The following is an 11,149-nucleotide window of genomic DNA, read 5'->3' on the forward strand; positions in this document are numbered from 1 at the left end:
GTGAAATCTATTTTGTTTTATAGTTTTATGTAACAAGAGCCAATTTTAGCTTAATGTAAAATGCTTTTTTGGGAAGTGAAGTCGTATTTCTTATTACTCACATAAGCGTGAGTCATCTTTCAGCTTCTATGAAACATAAATACTAGAATATTATGTTATTTTAAGATGTATGGACGACTGGAATAGTTTATCTCTTAAATAATAATAATGATAAAACATATCAAGCTAAACAAGACGAGAGATAAGTTATGTATACATTACATATTGAATATGCAGGGAAAGTTGAGTGTTTTGCAAATAAGCACCAAGTCGGGTGTATATGCGCTTTCCCAATTGAGGAAATCTCGCCCTCTAGTGGCCTACTCTTCAACTACAATCAAGACTTACATGTAAAATATCCATGTCTACAATTATTTTTCAGTCCAGTGGGCATTTTATAACTTTTCAGAGTTAATCCTGTCATAAATAATAATAAACTGAACTGATCTAAAACAAACTAATAGACTAATATGTTCTCTGTGTGTTGCGATGGATTCTCATTTGTGAACTGCATAATGTTGCGCAATGATCCCGGATGTCACGATGTGTAATTCAGTACTTAAATCGTTTTTGGATTGTTGCAGCTACAGCAGCAGTAAATAGTTTGTGATTTCCTGTACCCAGTGGAAACAGGGCAGGCAGAAAGAACAGAAAGTACATAATCGAAGGGTGCCACAAAAGCCTGGATACAAATCTCTTTATGGTGCCGTCTGTGACTAAATGTTTCTGTTGCAGGCACACAGCCACAATTTCCAGAAAACTCAATTGCAATCTATGGTATGTGAACATCTGTAGTGACTTAATGAAGACAACTCAAATAAACTCCTAAGGGCTAATTTAGAAATGATCCCTTAGGTGTAACTGTTACTCATTTTATGCAGAACTTTGCATCTTTCACAGTCCAAGTGCCTTGCAGATGTATTCATATTCCTCAAATTTTCCCCCACAACTTTTCAAATTAGAACCATTTCAAATTTCAAATTTCATCATTTTTAATGGGACTTTGTGAGCTAGATTAACACAAAGTATTGAACTAATGCAATCCATTGCAGCCAACCGGCATCAGAAGTAACCCGCTTATTAAATTACTTCTATATGCATGTATTTAATGTCAGTATAAATGCAAATGTTCTGGGAAGGCCTCAGAGTTGCAAAGCATCATCAAGAACAAGAAACACATCAGAAAAATCAGAGATGAGGTAGTTGAAGTGTTTAACGCATGCTTAAGTTTTAAAAAATAATCTCACAAAGCACAATCCAAGCCATCATCCAAAAATAGAAAGACTCTGGCACAACTGGAATCTTACAAAGACATGACCATTCACCTAAGCTGAAAGCATTATTTACAGAAGCTGCCAAGGGCTCCTTGTTGACTCTAGAGATGCTGCGGAGATTCACCAGACAGGTGAGATAATCGGTTAAAAGAGCGACTATAAGTTCTGCACTCCATCAGTGTGGCCTTACTGGCAAAAAGTAAACGATGGTTTAAAGAAAGAAATACAAAGTCCTGTCCGTAAGTCAACACAAGCCATGTAGGGAGCACAACAAGCATCTACAAAAGTTTGATCTGGTCAGATTAGACTAAAATTGACCTTTCTGGCCAAATTTAGAAAGCTGACACTATTGACAATCCTTACAGTAAAACACGATGAGGACAATGGCATGCCATTTGAATTCTACTCTACTGCAGCAACAGGAAACCTGATCAAAATGGATAGAAAAATGAATGGAGCTCAATAGTTGGCACAATGTTCTATTTTGAAAACTGCTTTTGCAGAGTGCTGAGCTTTAAAGTACATCAACAGCTAATCCCCATTTAATAGATGTGGAATTTGGAAATAAAGTATGTTCGCAAAGAAAGGCAGCAGTCAGTGATTAACAAGAGTCAGAAAGAATGTGAGAAATGTTCACCAGCTTCTCTGAGTGGTCTCACGTTTCATTGTGGTGGATAAAACAAAAAAGAAAAGAGGAGGGAAAAATGTTGCTGGAGTTTTGTGGATAGCGTTGCTTGCACACTGGTCACCTTTGCTGTAGGTAATCCCCTGGCTCTGTCACTAAACCCCCACAAGAGCCGCAGCAACCCTAGCAGAAATACGTCTCACCAGGGGTGGCTGTGATGGAGCTGCGTTCCCGCAAATTAAATTAGGAGGTGGAGGAACAGCGGAGCAAAGGCACAAATGAAGAAAACAGATGCCTACGTACATGCCTTTAGTCTTTCCAGCCTTGGTTTAAAAACTGCACTCTGGCCCTCTGTTTTCACCAAACTCCAGTTTACAGCTGTAAAAGTGCGAAAGAGGGAGGCAATCGGAGGGAGTAAAAGAGCAAAATGAGCACAGATGAGGACAGAAGTAATGTTCCCAGGTTTTACTAAACAGCAAAACACTGAGAGTCTGATGGCCACAGACTTATCAGGACTAAAACTGCTCGCAGCTTTCTTACCAAAGCAAACACCCTGCTGAAAAATGATAGAATCCTTTGTTTCCTGATAACAGCTGTGAAGTCTTGAAGAGACAGCCCCCACAGATGTGCATGAAGGACAGTGCCTTGTGATGCTCTGATGTTTGGCTCTCGCAGACGTCTGTCAGGATGAGAGATAGAACACAGCTGGACAGTCGGGATCCTGGGATGAAAGTGATGTCGCTTTGCCATGTCAGTCCCAGCTGCCGCGGGACGGAGCGAAGACGGGTACAATTTGGAGTTGGCGGCTTCCCATTGCTCTTCCGTGAAAATGATGCAGAGCCAGACATCACATAATTACCAAGTCCCTGTCGACTTAAGGGTTTGTTGAATATGCAGGTGTTATGGAAAAACAACAACAAAAGTATTATTCTCTCTTCTTGTCAGTTCATCTCACATGTTTTCTCGTAATTAGGTCTGGGGCCATTCAAATAAGGTGAGTTTGAGTTTGATGAAGCATTTCTGTGTTGATTTGCTAATGTGTTTTGTAACAGTACAGTTGTGACATTAGTTTCTGACAGAGTTCACCAGATTTTTATATCATATCTTCTGGTATTTCGAAGAGATGTGTGTTGTCATACTCTACAACTAGGTTTTCACTGCCTTTTGAAGATGAGCATGGCTACAACGTCGCAGTACTTTCACCGTACAGTGGCTATAAGGTGCTTTTCCACTTTCATCCTGTGTATCATGTTAAACCCAGCCGGAGTCTTTGTTTTGTAACAGCTCAACCTGAGACTCATCTGATTAAAGCACACAATTTTGATTAAAGACTATACCATGCAGCAAATTCCTCATCTTTACATGTATGATGGGAACTAAATATGCTTTTTTCATGAAGCTCCTCCCCAACAACTAGTTGGTATGAATAGCATATGACCCATGCTTAATTTACATTTATTTTTATTAAGGGATTGTTAGAGGGGGTGCAAAACATTGTGCCACCAGTTCTTGTATTTAGAAAAAAAAATTCTCCAGACCTTCTTTCCATCCCACTTGTTAGATTAAAGGTTAGATTTTTCAAAAAATATATTTTGGGTGAGGTTATTCTACTGGAATCAAAAATAAATTCATCGAGAGGCACTGACACAAAACATTCTATTTTAGTTGACCTTGGTCTCTTGAAGGTTAGTACATTGTCCCTAACCTTGGAGGAAGATGGATGCACCCTCAATAAATGCATTGGTTTAAAGAGACAGCATCCTGTGTTGGGCTGCAGAGACTAACCTATATAACTGAGGGACAAGAAGAACAATTTGAGGAGATTTGGAAGAACTTGGTGAACTTTCTTGAACGTCAGAGACCAATACTGTGATGCTGTGTTGCTATTTTTAGAATGGTTTTAGTTGATTGTTTTGACAAAAAAAAGTAACAAATATGTAAATGTCTAAAGGATCCACTTGTGTTAAATATATATTTTTCATTTTATACTGAGACAGTCTGTGTAAAGACTACTAAAAATCAAAGAAGCAAAGGATATGGAGCTTGCAGAGTTTGTAAAGGTATAAAGCTGAAGCACAAGTTCACAGTCACCTTCGTGTCTCATAAGGCCTCAGGTGAATTTCTTGTCACAAAAAGAAATGATTAAGAATAAGCCACTGCCAAATAAAAAATTAATTAGATTTGAAAAAAAAAATGTAACCCAAATTACAGAAGTTCTTATTTGCTTTTGCTTTATATTTCATTAACTATCTTTCTACAGATGTGTACTTATATTAGTTTCAAAAATATACTTAAATGTTCTTAACATTTTACATTAATTGAACTCAGTATTGACAATATATGTTCACTAATCAAACTGAAACGCTGTGGTTCTTAAAATTAATCCTGAAAGCTCTCAAACTGGCCATAAAGGTCATAAAACAAGAGACAATATTTTCATTTAAATGCTATTTGAACATTTTCAGGTAATGTTGTTTGTAAATTTACCAAGTCATAAAACTTGAAAGCATTTCATTTGAAGAATAAAGATGGAACTTGAATTAATTTTATGTTTCCCACATTTCTAAATAGTAACAGAAGGATTAACAAAATAACTGTAAATAACAATATATGCCAAGGACATAAATATTTTATTTTACTGATGAACAAAGCAAGCAAATCAGCTTCTCCCACATGACAATTGCCAGTACGACCATTAGATGGCACTGCTCCCGTTTTAATAGTCTTTTGGAGATGACGTTATTTTTAGAAGGTGCGTCACTGCAGCTGTTCACATTTTGAACTTCAGTTATGCAACAAAAATCAAACAATAGCTTTTTTTTTTTTTTTAGCCATAACAACTCTACAGTTTTCATAAACCTAAATCTTCTCGTGCAGCAATTTTAAATAGCTATGGTGAATCTTTCACAGAAAAAGTTTGGAATATAATTTATAGTTCCACTTGAATTATTTAAAACGTTTAGTAGAACAATATAGCACTAGTAAAACTTATTGCCATATCTAGTTCGATGTGCTGGACGGGAGAACATAGATTATTCGGGGACCTCGAAGTGAAGCAGACAACACTCTTTGTCTGTCAGTGTCTCAACAAGACTGGGGTTTTATAACTGAAGACCAAGGGATGCTATTTATAGCTGCGTCCTCTTCATCCCACTTCAGACAATCATCACATCCAGCCCTCCTCAAGGTACACCGTCAACACTCCACTCGCAGTCCTTTCATTTTTAATGTGACGACAAATTCAACGCGACAGGTGTGCTAAAAGTGTGTTCACAAAAAGACTGGTATGTTTTCTGTAGTTAAAGGTTGATGTGACATGTAGCTTTTATTGTGCTCGTTCCTCTTATTTTACTAATTTTAAAGGTAGCGAGATAGACTATTACTATTATATCTGTTATTATTATTTTTTTTTATCAGCGGATTATTAGTTAACTGGACAGTTGATTCTGCGGACAAACAGGTGGTCGTTTCACTCTGCAGTGTGAGTCCGCCAGAGAAAGTGGACCGGAACAGTCTCTATTTGACTCTCACTGTTCGTGACATCCCTCCCACACCCGAAACACAGGAAATGTCTTTTCTCTCCGATTACTTATTTGCCTCATCATCTCTGCTTGTACAGACTGCTAATGGATGGGGGCTATTGTAGTGCGGGCGCTCGGATCTATAAATAGACCTGCTTGCGAAGTATGATCTCATCACTGGGGATGTGAGGCGTGATAGCGCTTATTGGAAAGATTGTCAATTAGCTTGGATGCATCACACAGTTGTCATAAAACTGCAATGACTTTTACAAAACCATTTATAGTGGTGTGTGAATCAGTTTTTTTTTTATCTTTCTTTCTTACAATATGGTTATGGTTATTTACATTTTGTTGGATCCATACAGTTTTATTGATGAGATAGAACTACACAAAGTGGTGCGTAACTGTGCAGTGGACAGGAAATCATATATTGTTTTCAAATTTCTTACAGTTAAAATGCTGGCTTGGATTTGTTTTCTCCTCCCTATAGTTTGATAGTCTTAAATAAAATCAGGTGCAACCAACTGCTTTCAGAAGCCACCTAATTAGTGAATATAGATTTATTTTCCTTTTGGTTTTTCCCTTCAGAGGTCGTCACAGTGAGTCATCTGTCTCCATGTAACCCTACCTTCCACATCTTCTTCCCTCACACCAATTACCTTCATGTACTCTTTCACTACATCCACAGATCTCCTCTTTGTTCTTCCTCTAGCTTTCCTGCCTGGTAGGTGCATCATCAGCATCCTTTTTAAATTGAAATCCACTATAAATTCAGTTGTTTGTGAAGGATTCAGTGGTATCTGAAGAAACTAAACAAGAGCAGCTGTTGTTGGAAAAGTCCTATGGGGGACACAATAAACACACGGAAGAAGATGCATTGATTAGATGACGCTAAAACTGGAAGTCTGTGCAAAAGGACATATCTCCTCCATTTGATTCAGGTGCATTGGACCAGAGACACCACCCAGAGTTAGTGGAGGTGTTAGTGGCCAGTTGCTTTTCCATCAAATCTGAGTGAGCATTTGTTATTTTGCAGAGAATGTGTAAAAATGTTATTCTGTAGTTGTGCAGAACTGGTAATACACCAAAAACAATGAATGTTATGTAGGCATGAGACCATTTAAAAACAAACAAACAAAAAAAAGAACTATTGAGAGGAGAAACTGCTTTATAAGTAAAACCGTAATGGCACAGTATTAAGTCAAGAGGGCAGAATACAAATTTACCACACTTTTAGAATATTAAAAACCATGTATCTCTTTATTTCCTCCTCTTCACAGTTATGCAACAGTTTGTGTTGATCTATTACATAAAACAAGAGAAAAAAATCATATCCTATCCCCTCAAACCTGAGACATACCTTCTCCAGAAGCAAGCAAAAATATTTCCAATCCAGTAGGAATGAGAGGGAGGAGCAATCTTAAATTTTATAGAGATCAATATTATTTCTAAAAATCATAAATAATATTTTTTTAGATCACTTATATCACATTAGAGATCACCTTGTTGTACTAAAATGCCATTTAATGTGTTTTAAATTATGTTACTGTTAGGGTCTGGGTTTTGGTTTTATTTATTTCTGTTTCTTTGTTCCTCTTTTATTTAACTCAATCTTGTTTCTGTTTAGCTTTAGTTCAGTTCTTCTTAATGTCTCTAATTATGTTTATTTCTGTTTCTAGTTATTTTTAGCTTCTCTAGTTTTAATATGTTTCTTTAGTATAGTTATATTCTTTTGAGTTGGACTTATTTCCTAGTTCCCTGTGTAATCTCTCTCTCGCCCCTGTGCCATTCTCTTTCTCTCCCTCTCCTCAGTCTGCTTCCTGTTCCCTTCACTCTCACCTGCAACCCTTTAACTCATCACCCTAGGTCCTTTGTCTCAGCATTCAACCTCCCAGTATTTAAGCTTCTCATTTTCAGCCACTCCTTGTCAGATCCTCTCGTTTACCCGTGTCACTTTCCCTAGTTCTCCTTGTGTCTCCATGCTGGTTTCTTTACTTGGATTTTTTATCCATTCCTGACCTGGTTACATGTTATCTTTTTAAGTTTGTTTTCATTAAACTTTCTAATTCATTTGCCACCTCAGTATCTCTGCGTTTGGGTCCAACTTCAACTGACAAAACATTATGGCATTATTCTTAGAATTTTTAAAGGTAACCCTGAACAAATGAGAACAAGCGATATCTTTCTTAGAGTTAAATATTCCTCTGAAAATGGTTTGTTTCTCCATTGAATATCAGTAATGCATTAAAAATTAATCAACATCTCTTTAAAACATCACAAGATGATATTCAAAGAAAACCTTAAAGAAGTGAGCACTTCTTTATGGTCCATACATCCACAGAACTATAAATATTTTTCTAAACAAAAATAAAAAAAATCATTTCATTCTGGATCGAAATAAATTAAATTAAGGCTTGTAGCTGTTGTGATGAATTATGCAGTACAGTGTTTTGACATCTTCCAATTTTGATGGACACTTTGTGATGTCAACAAAAACGTTCCTCACAAATGCAACTCGTTTTCAAATGGCAGCTGGATATTGGCGTCTGCTAACAAGTGCTCTTTCCACAGGTTTCTTGCCTTGACAGCTTTTCAGAGCTGCTTCGCAGAGCAGTCATAGAAAAACCCATAAATTCGAGACCTGGCAGTGTACATTTTCCTTTAGACAGGGACAGAGGAAAAAAACACAGCTCATTCTTGACATGAAGGCTTTTCACTGCAGTTTGTCCAAATGACCCTCCAGCCGTCTTTCCATTTCAGAATATTTTTTGATATTTTTACATTAGGCTTGTTCTTGGCAGGTTGCAGCTCACAGATGTCTACACTGCTCAGATGGCTTGAGGGGGCAGGTACCATCTGAGCTGTGTCATGGAGAGAAAGTCATTTTATCAGCACCTTACACTCAGCCTGACACATAATTTCATAGTACCAAGGAATGTGTTAATGAGACAAAATGTTTTCGAAAGAACAAATTTTGGCAGGCATCTGTGAATTATTCAGGGGACCTGATAAGTCTACTGAACTGGTGAGAAGTGTTCACAGAGCCAGCATGCTGCATGATATCGCTGCTGTCTCATACATGCCAGCTATGGGCAGGCTGATATTGTTGTCTTAAACTTGGTGTTTGCCATATTTCTAATGATATTGCGAAGACCCTGCAGGAAAAAAAAAAATCTGTCCCCTACAGAGATGAGATAAAAAGTGGGACTGAGTAAAGACAGTTAATTTTCTCACAATGTCAGTAATGAAAATGGTAAGCAACACCTCTGTTCCTGTTTTTGACTATAAAGACAGCCTACAACCTAATTATGTCAGAAATTATACTTCCAAGAAAAGCTGCTAAATACAAGGAATAATGCAACTGTGCGTTATTGTTAATATGTGTTAATATCGGTTTTTCTTTACCTGCATTTCTTCATTTCTATTATCAATATGGCTCCACTGTTCTCCATGACATTTATTGTCTGAGGCTCTGAAATCAAAGAGGGTATATTAGCATTAGTAGTAGTGAAAGTCTATCCAATTTACCAAATGTATTATTTGCATGCCACATGACATACAAAATAAATAAATTAATGAAACATTCTGAACCTCCATATGATTATAGCAACTTCCGTAGTAAATATGTGTATTAAAGCCTTTAGAAGTCTTGTTTTAATGCACAGGCATAATCTACCGCATCATTTAGAAAATGTAGCATTTAATTAGAGTGCACTAATTCAGTTGGGAAAACAATTCAGCATTAGGAAATGATTGTACAAAAAGCAACAGTTCTGCCTTTCTTGGCACCCCTACTGATCATATTTTATGCAACTCGTTTCTTTCCAATTGGACATTTTGGGTTTTCAAATTTTGCAATGATTCACCGGATCCCAACAGAAATGATTCACATCTTCTTGGCCGGAGGCAATTTGTGTATTTCTGTAATATCTAAACAAGTCAGTGAGCTTTGATAAATTGTGCCTTGCACCCTTTTTTAAAAATAAACTCTCTTTTTGTGCCTCATCTCATATTGATAAATGAGTAGCAGTAATCCTTTCTGCAGTGGTTCCAGTTTTAGAACTACTGAGATTTTCTTTCTTAAATGTGCATTTCTCCCAGTCCGCTTCTCTGCTTTATATCGGCCATCATTGTTGACACCCTCGAATTGCTTCCATTTTATTCTTTATGTGCTCCATGATCTATTATTGGCTTGGCCTATAAGTGTTTTCTGTTTCAAAACAAGATGAATCCCTAACATGGCATTAGGTTTCCAGGCAACAGTGCATACTCTGCCGCTTGGGTATAATTTTCTTTGTATAGTTATGATGTTTAATAGTAAGTGACTGCATGGCACTTTTCCAAATTTAACCACAGCGCACAGAGCCTGTAGAGCTTGATGTATGTCAGGAGGCGTGGAGGCTACGAGCTATATTTGGCTGCTGTGTTCCCTTCAAAGCGATGACTTCTAGGTCTGGACTTGACATTTCTCTTAGACTGGAAAAAAATGGGTTTGGGTCAGTGAGTTTTTTTGTGGAAGGTGAAGCAGGCCTGGAGGGGGAGGGGCTGATGTTGATGTCCAGAGGACAGACCTGGTCTATGTTCGGCTGTGTCTCACTCTTTGATCCTTACTCTTTGCTGCACAAAAGGTGTCTGAGTTTTAGGTGATTTATGTAGATTCCCTTAGCATCAGAGATTACAAAGATGTTGCACTCTGGAGGGAATATTATCACGATTGGAAAAAGTTTTGGAACAGGTTTAAGGTGCAAGCAGTATGTTTTCTGGAATGGATAAATGAAAAAAATACAAATAAAATAAATAAATAAATAAATAAATAAATAAATAAATAAATAAATAAATAGTGGATTGCAAAGGCGTTGATGTCTCCTTAACTTTTTCGCATTTTGTCTCTTTACAACCTAAACGTCATTGTGTTTCATTGGCAATTTATATACACTAAAGCAAAGTAGTGCACAATTGTGAAATTAATAAGGAAAAGAACATTGTTTCCAGTTTATTTTACAAATAAATATCCGAAAGTGTGGAATACATTTGTATTCAGAATCCTTTACTGTAGAACCTGGACAGGAAGAGGCTAAACTTATACTTTTGTCTTAGTATAAGTTAAGCATTGACTAGAAAAGCAGCCAAGAGTCTCATAGAAACTCTAGAGGAGCTGCACAACTTGAGTGGGAGAATCTGTTAACAGAGCAACTGTTAGTTTTTTTCACTCCATGATTTTAGTCTTTGTGAAGAGACGCAAGAATAAGCTATTGTGGACAGAAAGCCATATGAAGTTCCATTATTGGTTCACCACAAACAGTGCGGGGGGCACAACAAACTGCTAACAAAACAATTGTTAACACAACAATATTTGCTCTGACCGAAAAAGACTAAACCTTTTTTGAGCTACATGTAAAAAGGATGTATGGATGCCCCAAAATGGAGTATGGACATTAATCTGAAGAGACCATCGCCCATGGTAAAAATACAGTGGCAGCATTATGCTGGTTTTCTTCAGCATGCCCTGAAAAGTAGAGTTGATATGAAGATGGATGGAGCCAAATTCACGACAATAATGGAAGAAAAAATGTCAGAGGATGTAAAAGACACTGTGGCCAACCTTGCAGAGGAAAACTTTTAACACACATAGCCAGACTTATCATGTAATGTTTCAGAAAAAAACGGAAACATTACATGTTATATATATA

At 37.1% G+C, this 11,149-nt stretch overlaps 1 long non-coding RNA gene across 2 annotated transcripts in view; it reads right to left on the minus strand.

Annotated features, from left to right (window-relative positions):
- Positions 1-7,049: 7,049 nt before the first annotated feature.
- LOC106955239 (uncharacterized) overlaps positions 7,050-11,149 on the minus strand; it is a 23,728-nt gene continuing 19,628 nt past the window's right edge. For both annotated transcript variants that reach the window (XR_001426531.1, XR_001426532.1), the window contains exons 2-3: positions 8,865-8,931; positions 7,050-8,320 (exon numbers count right to left, since the gene is read on the minus strand). This is a non-coding gene — a long non-coding RNA (uncharacterized LOC106955239). The remainder of the gene's footprint in view (positions 8,321-8,864; positions 8,932-11,149) is intronic.

Source organism: Poecilia latipinna, unplaced genomic scaffold, assembly GCF_001443285.1.
Source record: "Poecilia latipinna isolate Pla-1442-1.1 unplaced genomic scaffold, P_latipinna-1.0 Scaffold719, whole genome shotgun sequence".
Classification (NCBI taxonomy): Eukaryota; Metazoa; Chordata; class Actinopteri; order Cyprinodontiformes; family Poeciliidae; genus Poecilia; species Poecilia latipinna.